Genomic DNA, 17,772 nt, shown 5'->3' with positions numbered 1-17,772 from the left:
CTATGTCCTAGAGTCTGAGCCTCAGACCACAGTGGGGGTCTAAGGCCTCAAGGCACCCTCAGCACCCCCTCCCCCCAGCAGTCTCTGGCTCACCTCCTCCTGGACTATTTTTGAGCCTTAGATCCCCAGGCCAATCCCCTGTTATGGAACTCCCTCCTCTTCAAGCCCCCATGGTTCCAGACTGGGGTGCAAATATCTCAGGCCCCCCTCTACAACCTGCTACCCACACAGCACCAGGTCCTGGGGAAGCCCCAGCTGAGGCCCCACTTCTGTACCCACCAGCTGTCTAGCCAAGGCCTGCAAGGATTTTCCCGTGAGCTCTTCTCACAGTGACAAACACAGAGAAATGAGAAGACCACGGATTTTGAGAAGTGAAGAACATGCCTAAGTGTTTAATATGCAAATAATGTTTGTATGTTAATAGATACAAACACATGTATTGGAAGACTACAATCTGAAAGACCACTGTAAGTCACAACACGGTCAGAAGTACAGACAGTACAGAGCAGAATCAGTGCCATCCTCAATGGACAAAGCAGGGGCTCGAGTGTCAGCTGGGGTGGAAGAGAACACCCTTGGGCATGACCACTTCACAACAGACCACAAGTGTGGATAGGAGTTACAATTCGACTGAGACCAACTGATTGTCATGGGTATTTGCATAAGGCCATGAGTTCACGATTGGCCTAAGGCTTTCCAGACCTCCGTGGTTGGCAGAGTCCCATCACATGACCTTTGCCACCACTGCACAGTTACCAGCCACTGAGGTATTTTACTTTAATGCATTTTTTACTGTTATTTTAAAGATGATGTATAGGTGGGCTTACAGTTACATAAGTCAGGTAATGAGTCCATTTCTTTTTGGACAATGTCCCCCCTTCCCTCACTCTCTCCCAGTTTTTCCCTCCCATCCCCACCCACAAGCTGTAGACTTTATTTTCCACAGTGTCCAGTGAATACCACAGCTGCGTTTGTTTCTCCTTTGTCCCTCCATTTCTGTGTCCCCGCATGCCCTCCAAAAGACAGATAAGTGGACAAGAAAAAATAAAACAAAAACAGTAATAAGAAACAACCTCTTGTTTCATTTTCCTGGAGTTCATTTGGATAAATATTATTTTGTATGATCAGAGGTACATAGGCATAGTGCCTTTGTGTTCCTCTTCTAAGATATCCTACTTTGGTTTCATTGTGTGTGATTGTCTAGAGACGTGTCTAATTTATCATGTCCTAGTGAATTGTGTTTTTTTAAAACCATCCAGTGTGTTTATTTATAGATTTATAGGCACATTCTAGCTCCCACAAATGAGGGTAACCACATAGCCTATGTTTCTTTGTACTATAGTTTCTCTTCAGATCGTATAAATCTTTTGCCTTTCACTTCGCTTGATTTATTTGTGTTGCTGAGAATCTTGAGGTGACTGAATAACTCTCCTTGGTGGCAGGATCTTCACTGGAATATGGCTTCCTTGTGGTGGATTGAGACAAACCAAGCATCCTTGTGCCGGGCAGGTTTCTTAAGTGCAGCTGGACAGGGTGGCAGTGACCTCAGAATCTGTCACTCTATGCGGTATCAGGTAGGGTCAGGTCATTAGGCAGTGAGACATGTCACGGATGCCTTTGACACAAATCTCTGTGCTTCAGCCATGCATCAGTTGACGTGACCTGAAACATGATCCAGAATCTCCAAGACCTGCTTGTGTCAGAAATACCCGTGGTTGAACTTGGGTCATTTCAGATCACACAAATGCCACGCCTTGGTCCTCCTGAACTTTGGCTTCCACTGCAGGACTGTGCACAGATGGCACCTTGAATGTGTGGGTCCTATTCCTGCCACTGCAAGGTATAATTGAGTTCTTTCCTCTGCTGTAGTTGCTTTCTGGACTTCCAGGATCACCCCTCTTAAATGAGCCAACACTGGCCTTTCTCCTTTGTCAGTCCATGGTTCACTGTGTGAACTCAGGCCCCAAATGGCAGCAGTAGGTTGCTGATTCTTGAGCACTGTTCTTTTGGAAGCCAGGAGGAAAAAAAGAATTATGACACAGTAAGGTTTTATAATTTTTAAGCACAGACAAATTGTTTATTTCCTGTTTAAATTAGTCTTCACTTACTATATTTTCACTTATTAGGAACAGAAAATATATCTTACCTTGTACATAGCAAAAGCAAATGGGTGCAATCATTCAAACATTAAAAATTGTAATTAAATATGTACAACAGATAAATAAATGTGTACCTCTAAGAGTTATCTTATACAAAAAAAGCTAGCACAAAAATGCACACATTTATTGCCCAAAGTCACAAGTTCACTTCCAATTCTACTGTGGCCATCCATCTCAGTCACAACTTGAATCTTCATGACACTGCACAGGCTTAGATAAACAAATATTGTTTAAAAATAGGCAGAGTTCATAGGAAATAGCCAAATGGCTATGAAGAACTTTCTAAACATTGGAAATAATACACAGAAATTAATTAATAGGAAGAAAACATATCAAATGGGTCTAAAGAGTACCTGACATTATACTGATGTAGTCTAAGGAAAACAGACAGGTGAGTATTTGACCTTTTTGTAAAAAGAAGCAATGACAGTAACCAACAATGACAAAACCCTGTCATAACTGCTCATAACAACTCTGTGAGAAACTAAGTGAACAAAGATTTGGGCTTTAATAAGTACAACATTTCTATTTTCCAGTTGGTATTGAATACAATTTTGAATTTAAATTTAATGCATAAGAGGTATCCTCTTATGCATTAAATTTAAATTCAAAAATGTATTCAGACTTATTTGCAATAACTAGTATATATCTGAATGATGACTTTAAATATTCATATTTCTCTCCCCTTTTAATGATAGATTTATCTCTTCTTTCAATCAGAATATTTTGGATGATTATTGAAGTAGTTATTGGCTTGATAAGAAATGTACTCGTTATCTTGCCCAAGTAATTGTAACCCCTCTATATGGTATTTTCACAATAAAAAAAAAGAAAAAGGAAAACTAAGAAAAGAAAATCATTATTCATAGAATTATACAAATGCTTGAGGAAAAATTATGTCAATATCATTTTTTGAATCTTAAATGTAAGAAAAGTTCCAAATCTGGATATACCTTTAGAACATAAATATGTATCATTCTAAAAGCCATGCTGAAAGTGGTAAAATATTTTTCCCAGCATAAACACTATTTAATGAAAATAATAAATATTTTCAAAGTAACCCAATTGCTAAGAGTTTATAGCAGTTCCAACTTCGGCTCCAACTCCTTCAGTCAAAGATAAACAGATATTTAGGTGCAGAAAGCAACTGAGTTATGAGCTTTTTGGTGGGGGGGGGGAAGTGCTGGTACTGGGGCTTGAACTTAGGGCCTCATGTTCTCACTTAGATTTTATATTCAAGATGTAGCTCTGCCACTTGAGCTACACCTAGATAATCTGAGATAAGAGTCTCAAGGACTTTCCTGCCCAGGCTGGCTTTGAACCTCCCTCCTCAAATCTCAGCCTCCTGAGTAGCTGGTAGTACAGGTATGAACATCAGCACCCAGCCTTGTAATTCATTCTTTAATGATCAGATATTCCAATGATAAGAAACATTTTTAAATAAACAAGGCCTAGAACAGTTAAAAATGAAGTGTATTTTCTAGAATATTGTACAAATATAAATTTCTTTTGCTCACTTGTCCAGTTTTCCCTCTCATCATCATTATGGTCTCAGAGTCTTAGTTAGAATACAGCTAGATACAGCATACCCCCACCCCCAAGACAATTCAAGGGACCGTGTCTCTAAGGTGCCGCATAGTTACTAATGCTAGAAACTTGAGACCAATTTTGTGGAAGATAAATAACTAAAACATCAAGTGTTCATTTAACATGTTCCAAATGTTGTAAAGCAAAGTTTTAATCCTACCAATCTGGGTGGCAATTGCTCACCTGTAATCTCTTAACTATTCAGGAGGTTGACATGTGAGGATTTAGGTTTGAAGCCAGCTTAGACAAGAAAGTCTGTGAGACTATCAAAAACCCAGAAGTGGAGGTGCGGCTCAACTGGTAGAGCACCAGTCTTGAGGGAAAAGCTAAGAAGAGACAGTGGCTAGGCCCTGAGTTCAAGCCCTAGTACACAGAAACACAGAGACACACAGACACACATGAGTCTCAACTGGCCTCCCCCTCACCCCCACATACACACCATTTTTAGTCTTTCCAAAGTTCTATGAGAAATCACAATGAGTGTCTTCATGTTGAGAATGAAGGAGTCTAGATACAGAATAATTCATGCTTCAGGCTGAGGAATTAAAAAGTGGCAGAACAAGGTTAGGCTTAAGCATTACTTTGCATTGTCAACTATCTTTAAACAAGCCATAAAACCAATAACTCAGTGTGATTAATTTTATTTCAAGAAGCCAGAGAACTGTAAAATAACCGGCTCAAGGTTATTTAGAAGATTAAGTGTCAGTGCAAGGGTTTAAACCTGAGTCAGGTTGACTACAAAGCTACCTTCCTCCTGCTTTGCTGCTTTATATCAGAGTTGAGACCAAATTCCGTACCATACACTGGCTTCTGGAACTTGGTAGAGTCTTGACATGTGGTCATGGGTCTTTTGAAGGCACTGATTCAGTCAATGGAGTTGGGGAAGAGAAAAATCCACAGAAACTCACACGAGGCAGGAACTGATGGTTCACAACTGTAATCCCAGCTACTCAGGAAGCTGAGATCTGAGGTTTGTGGTTCAAAGTCAGCTCAGTTAGGAAAGTCCATGAGACTCTTATTTTCAATTAACCAGCAGAAAACTAGAAGTAGAGCTGTGGCTCAAATGGTAGAGCACTAGCCTTGAGCTGAAGAGCTGAGGGACAGCTCCCAGGCCCAGAGTTCAGGGCCAAGACCACCACCAACAACAACAACAAAGTCAAATTAGATATATCAGTGGTAATAAAAGAAGTATATAATATTAGAATCTTTAAGAACTAATAATATAACTTATGCAACGTAATAATATATAATATAAAATGTAATATTAGAGTTTCTAAGAATTACATGAATTTTAAGAAATACATTTGAATACATGCATACAACTAGAATATTGCAACTTAGAAACAGGCTTTTAATCAATTTACCATTATTTGATTAGCAATCAGCAGAAAAGCCAGAAGTGGAGCTGTGGCTCAAGTGGTAGAGCACCAGACATGAGGGAAAATTATCTTAGGGACAGTGCACAGGCACTAATACTAGCACACTCAAAAATAGCAGCAACAACAAAAACCAAAGAAAAAGCATAATGTGAATAATGTTATACATATACACTATATTAAAAGGTTATATACACTATTATTAAAATGGTTAAAAGGTTATACATATATACTATTATTAAAATAAGATTATGTATACTATATTATTTTAAAAAGTAGCAAGTTTGGTAATGCATGTCTATAATCCTTGCACTCTGGATGCAGGAGGATTAAGAGATCAAGGCAGTCTGGGCTACATTGCAAGACCCTGTCATGAAAAGAAAACCCAAAACAAAAAGCACTAAAACTAAACCAAAACCAAAACAAGATATTATTCTTCCTGTATTATTATCATTATTATTATTATTATTCCTGAATGCTATTACATATAGAAGTCTGCTTCCTTTTTTTGCCAGTCCTAGGGCTTGAACTCAGTCTGGACACTGTTTCTTTCTTTCCTTCTTTTAAATACATTTTTGTAAAAATACTGTACAGAGGGGTTACAGTTACAGAAGCAAGGTAATGAGTACATTTCCTATTGAGCATTGTTACCTCCTCCTTTGTTTTTCTCCTACCATCCCTTCCTTCCCCATCTCCCCAACTACACTCTCTCCTTCACCCCTTCCCCGCTTAAATTGTAAACTTCATTTTTCAACATAGTGTCTTGTACATCTCATTGTTACAATGGGTCAATCTGTATACCTACTTAAGAATTTTGCTTTTTCCCTTCCCCTCCCCAAGTTACAGAAGTGTATATATAAGATGCAGAGAACGACGTCAAATACAGTGAAAACGGGTTATACCATGGGGGAGGAACATACAAAAAAAACAGAAAAATCACATGTTTCTTTGGGCCTGGCTTACTTCACTTAATATAATTTTTTCCAAGTCTTTCCATTTCCTAACAAATGGGGCAATGTCATTCTTGCTGATGGAGGCATAGAATCCCATTGTGTATATATACCACATTTTCTTGATCCATTCATCTACTGAGGGGCATCTGGGTTGGTTCTATATCTTAGCTATGGTAAATAATGCTGCAATAATAAACATAGCATGCTGGTAACTTTAGTGTGGTCTTGTTTATGAACATTTGGGTAAATGCCCCAAAGTGGGATGGCTGGGTCTTAGGGGAGCTCTATGTAGAGTCTTTTGAGGAACCTCCATACTGCTTTCCAAAGTAGTTGAACACTCCCACCAACAATGAAGTAAAGTTCCGTTCTGTCCTTATTTGCAATAACTAGTATATTTCTGAGTCAAGCAGAAAAGGTCAGATAAGTTGATGTTAGGGAAATGAACCCTAAGATATATATTCAAATGTATTTTTCTTACATGTGATTGTCTCTAACACATTTATAAGATTATTTCTTTGTTGCTTTGTATGTCCCTCCCCAACAGTATAACCCCTGCTTTCACTGTATTTGATGTTGGTATAATTTGTGGAGGGGAAGGGAAAAAACAAATCGTTTAAATAGGGATACAGGTGGACCCATTGCAACAATGAGGTGTACAAGTCGTTATGTCGAAAACTTTACAATTTTCATGGGGGATAGGGAGAGAGGAGGATTGGGTGGAGGGGCGGGGGGGGGGGGGAGGATGGGAAGGGATGGGAAGGGGAAACAAAGGAGGAGGCTGATAAGAAAGGTACTCATTATCTTACCCATGCAATTGTAACCCCTTTGTACAGTGTTTTCACAATAAAATTAAAAAAATGGGAAAAAATCACATGGTACATTATAAATTCGTTAGGAACAATAGCAAGATAGAAAAAAAAAACTTGTGTCCCTATCTTGGGGTTCATTTCGCTTAGACTTCACATAGAGCTTCCCTATGACCCAGCAATCCCACTTTGGGGCATTTACCCAAATGATCACAAACAAGACCATACTAATGCTACCAGCACAAATATGTTTAGTGCAGCTAAGATATGGAACCAACCCAGATGCCCCTCAGTAGATGAATGGATCAAGAAAATGTGTTATAAATATATAATGGAATTCCATGCCTCAATCAGAAAGTTAGGAAATGGAAACTCTTGGAAAAACCTATATTAAGTGAATTACGCCAGGCCCAAAGAAACATAGGTCCCATGGTTTCCCTTATTTGCAATAACTAGTACATGTGTAGGATAAGCGGAAAAGGTCAAAAGCTCTGTACATAGAACCAGATAAGATGATGTTAAGCAAAATGGACACTTTCTGAGCTTCTTTTGCTCAAGGTGATCACTCTACCACTTGAGCCACAGCGCCATTTCTGACTTTTTTGAGTAGTTAATTGGAGATAAGAGTCTCAAGGAGTTAACTGCCTAGGGAGGCTGTAAATCATGATCCCCAGATCTCAGCCTCCTAAGTAGCTAGGATTACAGGCATGAGCCATCTGCACCCAGCTGCTTATTCCTTTAAAATGATACCTGAGAGAGTGTGGACACTCCACATACACATGCAAGTATTAGAATTGTTTAATTGTGTATAAGCTGACAATGGGAAGAAAATTGTTGGAATCATTAGAAATGTGTTTCTTCCAATGGATCTTTCTCCCTCCTCCTCTTTCTCTCTCTTTCTCCCTCCCTCCCTCCCTTCCTCCCTTCCTCCTCCCTCTCTCTCCCTCCTTTCTTCCTTTCTTGTTCCTTCTTTCCTTCCCTCCTTCCTTCTCCCACCTTTCTTTCTTTCTCTTTTCTTTCTTTCTTTCTTTCTTTCTTTCTTTCTTTCTTTCTTTCTTTCTTTCTTTCTCTCTCTTTCTTTCTTTCATTCTTTCTTTTGTTCTTTCTCTCTCTATGTGCCTCTGCCTCTGTCTCTCTGTCTCTCTTTCTCCTCTCTCTCTCTTTCTCTTTCTTTTTGCAAGTCCTGAGGCTTGAACTCAGGGTCTGGGCACTGCCCCTGATCATCTTTTGTTCAAGGCTCTACCACGTGAGCCACAGTGTTACTTTCAGCTTTTTCTGTGTATGTGGTACTGAGCCATTGAACTGAGGGTTTCATGCATGCTAGGCAAGCACACTACCACTGAGCCACATTCCCAGCCCTCTTTTCTTTCTTTTTTTTTTTTGGTGAGTGGACAGCCCTTTTACACTTTTCCAAAAAGACCACAGAGATGAAATGCTGGAAATATTAGAGAAATTATTAGAGAAAATGCTGGGTAGAAAGAGTGCTCCAAATGGGAAGTGCTTTGCTGAGACCCATGAACTTTCAGGGTTGCTAAGGAAATTCTTGTAGCAGGTTTTTTTGCTTTCCCGCCTCCCCCACATCAGTGAAATAGTCAGCAAATGAAGCAATGTATCTGAGCATGCTCAAGTGCTAGGAAAACAAAACTACTGTTTAAAGGACTTCTCTAATAAGAAGCAGAAGACAGATGACAGAGCTGGGTTGTGTTCTGTTCCCTTGGGGGACATTCTTTGGTGATGAACTTTTCCAAGAGCCCAGAGCTGATAAACTTCTCACCTCAGGAGCTTCTGCCAAGCCTGTGGACATTAAAAACCTGACACAGAGCAGAGACCAGTCCCACTGGCTCAGCCAGGTCTACCCTCCTTTGGCCACGGGGAAGAGACAGCAGGGCAACAAATACAGATCCAGTGTGATTTAGGGACTTTTTAAACACCTTTAAGTCTAAAGAACTGGCGACTATTCCTGAAGAAATAACCCCAACTTCTTTCATGATATGAAATTACTATAATTAAAAAACCGCACCATTTTCCCTACTGAGGAATCAATATTATTTCAATTAGTTTAAATATGTCTTTATTCTGGCAAAAAAAAAAAAAAAAAAAAAAACAAACCCTCAATGTCAATAAAATGTGACATACTAGGTGGAAAAGTTAAAATATAGAAATAAAAATGTAAGTAAAACTACTACAGCCTGACTACAGGGTACATGAATGCAGGGTTTCCATGATGTATTAATTTACCATTCCCTTGTAAGTCTCTACTCTACCAAAATTGCTGCCATCTGTTTTTATGGGTACAATTAGTGCTAGAGTTTGGGTTTGGAGTCGTTTAGTTTGCTTTTTTTTCTCCCACTACCCTCACAGCTTTGCATATCAAGAAAATCCAATTAGGTTAATGTAGAGAGTTGCCTGTTTGAGAAAGTTCATGATGCTCAACCATTAAGGAGTATGTCTTATATGAGATTCATCTAACCACAGCCCAAGTTCTCTAAGCAACAAAAGAAAAGACTGATGAAATTCAAGGAAGATTCTGGAAGGATGACTCAATGGATTGTTAAAGCTACTAAGTGATTCACTATTGTAGTTAGGAGGTAACTCTTCCCTTCAAAGTTCATGGATACCATGGCACAAGTTCAGATTTTATACAAACAAGAGGTCTATTTGCTCAGAATAAAAGATCTTATATCTCAAGTCCTAGAAAAGAATGGTGTGAAACATGCTCTCAGGAAAAACAACAAAAAGACACCATGCTTCTGTTTAGCCATGCTGGGAATAAATTAAAGGTTTTATACCATTGGTAAAAACAGTTTTAACGAAGTTGTTTATTTTAGAGAGTGGAAATTTGATGATGGGGAAGGTGGAGAGCATGATGTGAATCATCCTGTCTGGCATTTATTTCTTCCTCTGATTCTTTTTACGCTCTCTCCTACCCAGCATCTTATAAATTGCAAAAATTCTTATTTGCATTGCAGTGGTGCTTATTTTTTATATCTCTGTATAAAAATTTGAGCGTCTTTCTTGCTTTGACCATTGGAAGAAATAAGACTTCCATTTCTGTCTGCTTTGCTTGACTTTTCTTTTCGACTTTTGTGTAGGACTTTTGTTTGCAAGAGAACTATAGTTTTGGGTCATTTTAACTACTTTATACCCACAAGTGATCCCTAGATATCTATGTATCTTAATGCTCAGACATTTACTTATATGTTGATAGTTTTAAAATATTTAATCATACTTATATTAAAAAGAGAAATATCAAGTACTACATTTTTGTTTTTGCTTTTTTTTTTTAGTAGCCAAAGTTAAATGTATTGAAAAGGGGTGGGGATAGAAAAGAATAAGTAGTGTGATGGCTTGTTTATCTAGAAATATTATTTACATTAAACTCCCTTTCCTGTGAATAAAACAAGAAAAGAAAATGCAGGAGCAGTCAAGTTCAAAGTGAAGTTGGGGTGTTTTCATATTTGTCTTTTGTTTTTGCTATTATTTCTTAATTAGAGAAGTAACATAATTGCAGTAACACCTAGACAAGCATTCCCTTAAGTTGCACAGCCCTTAAGACCCATGAACCTCTCTTTCTTCCCTCTTTCCACCAGTCCCTCCCTCTCTCCTCCTTCCTCCCTCTCTCTTTGTCTCTCCTGGTACAAGGGCTTGAGTATAGTCTCAGCTTTTTCACTCATGGCTGGCACTCTAACACTTGAATCACAGTTCTACTGCCAGTTTTTAGTGAGTAATTATCAAGAATGTCATAGACTTTGATGCCTAGGCTAACTTTGAACTTTGATTTTCACAATCTCAACCTCCTGAGTAGCTAGGATGATTGGCTTGAGTCACCAGTGCCCAGCTAGATTTATATATTTATGTATTTATTTATTTATTGGAATTCCATAAAATTATATCTGAACCCTAGTTATGGAACTCAAATATTAGGATTGTGGAAAATTGGGTCTGAGGTAGTGCCTTCTCTCCTTATAATCACAGAATTTATGCCTATATTATGCATTTTGAATATTTGATGTCTTGAATGCTAAGATGGTCATTCCTATAGTTCTAATATCTCAGTCTTCAGGCTCTGTCTCAGAATCCAGGCTACTATCTCTAATTTAGGCTTTAGAATTTTATATAAATGTAATTTTAATCAAGAATAGTTAAAACGATATCTTTTTTCCATTTATTGTTTTATTTTTTGTGCTGTTACTGTAGCATGAACTCAAGAGTTTTATCACTCAAGCCTAGCACTCTATTACTTGAGGCACATCTTTACTTCCAACTTTTTTGGTAGGGAATTAGAGATAAGAGTCTCATGGACTTTCCTAACAGGGCTGGCTTTGAAGTGGGATCCTTGAATTTCAGTCTCTTGAGTAGCTAGGATTAGAGGCATGAGTCACCAAGGCCTGGCTTTATTTTTTATTTTTATTATGAGGGGACCTTTTTTTAAAAAAATCTTTAAGTAATTGTACAAAAAGGTTTCAATTCAACATGGCTGTTCATTAGTACAATGCATCTAGATCAACATCATCTAGTACTGTATTCTTTTGCCCTCAATTATTTAATTTGCAGAATATGGCATTGCAAAGGAAAGTCGACTGAAACTGGACATGCAATTCATGGAGGGACTTCCTGTGGCTGAGATATAAATGGAAGAACATCTTTTGTGAACCACTGTGATAGCTTGCACACTTCAAAGCCACTTTCTTTGAGAAAGCTTGGTGATTAAAGTTCTAAACAAAACCGAGGTCAAACGGCCTGGGGCAAGCTGAATTAGGGAACAAGGATTTTAGGGGTTTCATTAAAAGTAAAATTGCAGTTTCAGTGCTTGCCCTAATGAAGGTGTTAAAGAAAGCTTAGCTATTAACATTATATTTTATTTATTGTTTCTGTTTTATATTATAGACATTTATATTTTCCTTCACATATAATCAGAGGCTGATTATTGTTTAATTTTTCATGATCGGCTCTAATATCATATAGACAGGATTCATTTTATCTAAAGGAAAGGGAAGAGAATGCATGTCTTTTCTACCCCGACTCTGCCCTGCTGCCTGCCAATCCTGGTGTGCTGTCCCTGAGCATTTTTCCTTCTTCTTCTCTTCTCTCCTCTCCCCCCTCTCTCTTTCTTTTTGTTTCTTTCTTCCTTGCCAGTCCTGGGGCTTAAAACTGGGCACTATCCCTGAGCTTCTTTTGCTCAAGGCTAGTGCTCTACCATTTGAGCCACAGCACCACTTCCAGCTTTTTCTGTGTATGTGGTACTGAGGAATCGAACCCAGGGTTTCTTGCAGGCTAAGCGAGCACTCTACCACTAAGCTATATTCCTAGCCCTGGACCTGAACCTTTTTGCTCAAGTCTAGCACTCTACCACTTAAGAACCAGCTCCACTTCTGGATGTTTAGTGGTTAATTGGACATAAGATTCTCTGACTTGTCTGCCTGGGTGGACCTGTGATCCTCATATCTCACCCTTCTGAGTAGCGAGGATTACAAGCATGGGCCATAAGTACCCAGTTAACATAAAGGATTTAAACCATTGATTAATCATAAAGAACAAATCATAAGGTTATCTCTATATGATAATAGTGTGACCATGACCCTTCCCTTCCCTTCTTTATTTTCTCTTCATTTCCCCTCCTTTCTTTTCCCTTCTTCCTCTCCCTCCTCTCCCCGACTCTGATCTCCACAGTAAAACAACATGGCCACCTAGTGCCTTCTCATACAAGCAACATATTTGCAGTGAACCACAGACTGCATCTTTCTAAAAGATTTATTTTAGCCAAGCATCCATGGTTCAACCCAAAATGGCAATACTTCCCAAGGCTATCTACAAATTCAACGCAATACCTATCAAAATTCCAACCTCATTCTTCAAGGAAATAGAAGAGGCAATCCAAAAATTCATATGGAACAATAAAAGACCCCGAACTCCTCAACGGAAAGAACACTGCTGGAGGAATATCAATACCAAATTTCAAACTCTACTATAAAGCCATAGTAATCAAAACAGCTTGGTATTGGCATAAGAACAGACCTCAGGACCAATGGAATAGAATAGAAAACCCAGAAATGAACCTACAGACCTATAGCCATCTAATCTTCAATAAGGGAGCTAAAACAATAGAATGGAAGAAAGAAAGCCTCTTCAGTAAATGGTGCTGGCAAAATTGGTTAACTACATGTAGAAAACTAAAGCTAGATCCTTATATATTACCCTCCACCAGAATCAACTCCAAATGGATCAAAGACCTTGAAGTCAAAGCAGACACTCTGAAAACATTACAGGATGGAATAGGAGAAACCCTAGGTCTCCTTGGCTCAGGCCGAAATTTTTTGAATAGAGACCCAGAACACAACAAATCAAAGAAAGATTGGACAAATGGGATTGCATAAAGTGCAGAGCTTCTGCAGAGCAAATGACATAGCTAGCAAGATCAATAGAAAGCCCACGGATTGGGAGAAGATCTTTACTAGCCATACAACGGAAAACGGTCTCATATCTAAAATATACTTGGAACTCAAAAAATTAAACCACCCAACAACAAATGGGGCAATGTCATTCTTTCTGATGGAGGCATAGAATTCCATTGTGTATATATACCACATTTTCTTGATCCATTCATCTACTGAGGGGCATCTGGGTTGGTTCCATGTCTTAGCTATGGTAAATAATGCTGCAATAAACATAGTTGTGCTGGTAGCTTGGTTGCTTTGTATGTCCCTCCCCCACAGTGTAACCCCTGCTTTCACTATATTTGATGTCAGTATAACATGTGGAGGAGATGGGGACAAACAAGTCGTTTAAGGATTCAGGTGGACCTGTTGCAACAGGTTGCCCCATTTGTTAGGAAATGGAAAGGCTTGGAAAAAATTATATTAAGTGAAGTAAGCCAGGCCCAAAGAAACATAGGTCCCATGATTTCCCTTATTTGCAATATCTAGTATAGGTATGAGTCAAGCGGAAAAAGTCAGAGAATGTGATGTTAGGAAAACGAACCCTCAAATATGTATTTTAATGTTTTTGTTTCTTTCATGCATGTGTTTCTAACGCATTTATAAGATTTTTTCTTGGTTGCTTTGTATGTCCAACAGAGTATTAACCACAAGCTGCCAGCAGGAAACCTCCGAGATCAGTTTATAAAGCTGCTAGTCTGGGAAGGGATGAATGTAGACCACAGCATGGCGTGCAAGGGATTGAGAGAGAGAGTTCCCTGAGCAGATGGGTGGCCTCACAGGATGGGGTAATGTAACAGGACCAGTCCCAATCATTAGCTTTAGCTTTACAGGTTCAGACATCTGCTATGACTGAGGCTATTACCCAGACACTGGCAGCCCAGGGCCAAGGAACTCCAGGACCAATGGGGAGAGGGACTTGTTTTAAATGTGGGCAGGAGGGGCACTTTAAGAGGGACTATTCACAACAATCCCTCCGCCAACCGGCCTGGGTGGTCCAAACCGCCCCCTACACCCTCCCCCAGGTGTAGGAAGGGGTACCATTGGAAAAAGGATTATCGATCCAAATTTTTTGTAAATGGGAAGCATTTAAACTAGGGGAGGGGCATCCTCCAGCCCCGTTAACTCAAGGAGGAACCCCCTCTGCTGTGAAGCCCAGGCAGCCTCGTGGCTGGGTGACCCAGGTCCATTGGACCGTCTCCCTGGTGGAAGGAATCCACCCTAAAATGAGTATTCTCATAGGCAGAAAGAGGTTTCACTGTTTAATTGACACAGGGACAGATCAAACCATACTCAGGGAGGAGGAAGTACCCTTGGACTTTAAGCTTGCACGTGGGCCTCCGATATTGGGGGGTAGGGGGCAACTCCCAGTCCAAAGAGACGGTTGCCCTTATGAAATGGACTAGCCCAGAGGGAGAACAGGGAAAGATATGCCCTTTAGTGGCAAAAAACCTCACTGCCAATTTACTAGGGCAAGACATGCTAAGACAAATGGAAGTTGTGGTCACTACAGACCATTGAGCAGCCTATGATGATATCCTGGATGGAGAAGAAGTACAAAGGCTTAAACAGGATCTAGAGGGAGTTAAGGAAAAGGATTTTTTTAACTTTCATAATTACAGAGAAGAACATAGGGGACCCACTCAGTGCACCCCCAATCCTAAAGGCCACTGTCCCCCGAGTACCTCCCATTAGGTGGAAACCCAGAAGCCCTATCTGGGTGGAGCAGTGACCATTGACCAAACCTAAACTTGTAGCCCTCCATGTTTTTACTGATGGAGGTAAAGTAGGCTCTGCGTATGCAGCCTTTGAGGAGCAGCAAAAGACCCCGAGCCAACAAAGATTTCAACCTTGTCAAGGGTCAGCACAATATAAAGAAATGCAGACCATAATTATGGCTCTTCAGGACATTCAAAAACCCTTTAATTTGTATTTTGATAGCCTATATATGATTAACTTGCTTCCTCATATTCCCCAGGCACATATTAAGCTGGATGAAAACCCTATTTCCCCTCATATGGTTACCCTTAAAGGCCTATTAGAAGGGCGGGGAGCCCCTATTCATATTCAGCATTTGAGAGGGCATTCAAAACTTCCTAGGTTTTTATCCCTAGGCAATAATTGGGCGGACCAGTTAGCTACTTGCCTGCAAGTATTAACTTTACAAGAGGCTACCTGTTTGCATGATTTAACCCACATCAATTGGAGAGGTCTTCAGCATAGATCTCCTCAGATTCCTGTAAAGGGCCTCAAAAGGATATTACATGTAAAACATACCAGCCCTTCTTAAAAGTACCCCCATTACAACCACCAGAGGTAAATCCCAGAGGTCTTAAACCTAACATCCTCTGGCAAACGGATGTTACTCATTTCCTAGCTTTTGATAAGTTTAAATATATCTTTGTCTCTATAGATTCTACTTAGGAGCATAGTGGGCCACATCATATACAGGAGAAAGAACTAAACATTCATAAGCACATTTTCTTCAATGCTTTCCCACCTTGGGTCTACCAGCACAAGTTGAAACCCATAATGGACCCTGTTTTGTTAGTAAAGCAATGTCAAAGTTTTTGACAAATGGCACACTACAGGAATTCCTTATAATCCCCAAGGCCAAGCAATTATAGAAAGAAATAACCAATGTCTTAAGGAGCAATTATTAAAACAAAAAGGGGGAGTTAGCCCCCATATACAGTTACAGATAGTTTTGCTTACCGTTAACATTTTAAATTTTTCAAAAGGGGCAACTGAATCCAGATTTTAGAAGCACTGGGGACAACTAAACTCTAAGCCCCAAGTGAAAGTCAGGTGGAAGGACCCCCTGACACAAAAATGGAGAAGACTTGACCCCCTAGTTACTATGGGCAGGGGATTTGGATTCATTTTTCCCATTGGGGAGACAGCCCCCATTTGGATCCCTGCCAGGAACCTTAAGTTTTTACCCATCTCCTCTATACAGTAGGATGCCTAAGGATAAGCTAACCAACAAGGAAAGAAAAATGGCTTTGGTGGCCGAGGCTTGTGTTTAAAAGAGAAAAGCCAGAAAGATAACTACTAACCATCCCCAAGGGCAACCAGCTCTTGAGAAGCTCTTGTGTTCTCTAACAATTGCAGATGTTGATACTCCAGCTGTTGGCTGTCCTGACCCTCTCAGTCTTGGCAGTGGCCCTACGGAGTCTGCATCAACCTCAATGGGTGACCTGGGCAATGATCAGCCCTGGCAATGCAGAAATCATCAATAGCACCACAAGAGAAGCTGTCCCTTCGACCTGGTGACCTGACCTTCATTTTGATCACCGCTCTATGTCATTATGTATGGGCTGTTTAATATTTCTGTAGGAGCTAATTATTTTAATGTTACCTGCTCTAATTGTTCTTTTACTAATTGCTCATATAGCAGCATTGTTGAATCCATGCTTACTTATTGCTAAACAACCACCTTTTGTTATGCTTCCAGTTTAGATCTTTTTCAACCCCACAGGCAAATAGCTGGATTAGAACAAGCCCTGCCTCTGGACTCTGAAGTGGCAAAGACTGCTATCCCATCCTTGACTAATGTAAAAGGACTGCTAATGACATATTTTTGGACTGGTAATGCTTTTGCTGATGGTTTTTCTATGACTTCCTTGCAAAACTCTTATGAGCTTAGCCAGCCAGTTACATAAGATCAAGCTCCAAGTGTATAACTTTCCCCAAGAGGAATTGCAGCCAGAGATGGATAAGAGGGGGTGTCAGTCTGACCAACCTAAGACAGGGCCCTCAGCTTTGCTTTGAAGAAGTTCCCAATGACGGGTGAGGCAGACAAGGCTGTCCACCCAACCTAAGACAGGTGGGTTCGCTTCTTTAAACAAAGACTGGGGAGATGTTGGGAGCCTTTGGGAGCTGACAGTAAAGCTCAAAGGTCATTTTGACCCCTGTGCTGGCTTAAAGGCACATACAAGGAACTGTCTTACTTAAAAGACACCAGTTGCCCAGGATTGCTTTGCTATGTCTGCAGAATTTGTTTTAAATTTTCCTTGTTTTTCTGGACTATAGTAGAATAGCCTGAGTGTGGGGTCCCACGAGGATGTACCATGTCACATGTGTGGAACTCCCAATACCCAGGCTGCTCCCATATTCTGAAGAGGATGACCTTACGAGATACTGACTTTTATATATGCCCAGGAATTAATTGAACTGCTTCGGACATTTCGGACTGTTTATTACTGTGCTAGGTGGGAATGTGAGGTAACTGGGACGGGCCCTTAGATCATGCACAAGGGCCCTTCCTATCCTTATCTGGCGAATCTCGCCCCCAGACTTGCCTTGAACCCCTTGCGTAGCCAATGCTATCCTTACCAATGTAATCTTGTTAAAATAACCTTTACAGTGGAGGGAAAAGGACAACTAACTGGGAGGTGGGTCTGCATTAAAACAAAAAAGGGGGAATCTGTAGAGCACATGGGCAGCAAAGATGG

This window comes from Dipodomys spectabilis, unplaced genomic scaffold (assembly GCF_019054845.1).
Source record: "Dipodomys spectabilis isolate Male_0828 unplaced genomic scaffold, ASM1905484v1 ptg000304l, whole genome shotgun sequence".
In the NCBI taxonomy this organism is placed as follows: Eukaryota; Metazoa; Chordata; class Mammalia; order Rodentia; family Heteromyidae; genus Dipodomys; species Dipodomys spectabilis.
The sequence above is the reverse complement of the archived record's forward strand: the minus strand, read 5'-3'. Positions refer to the sequence as shown.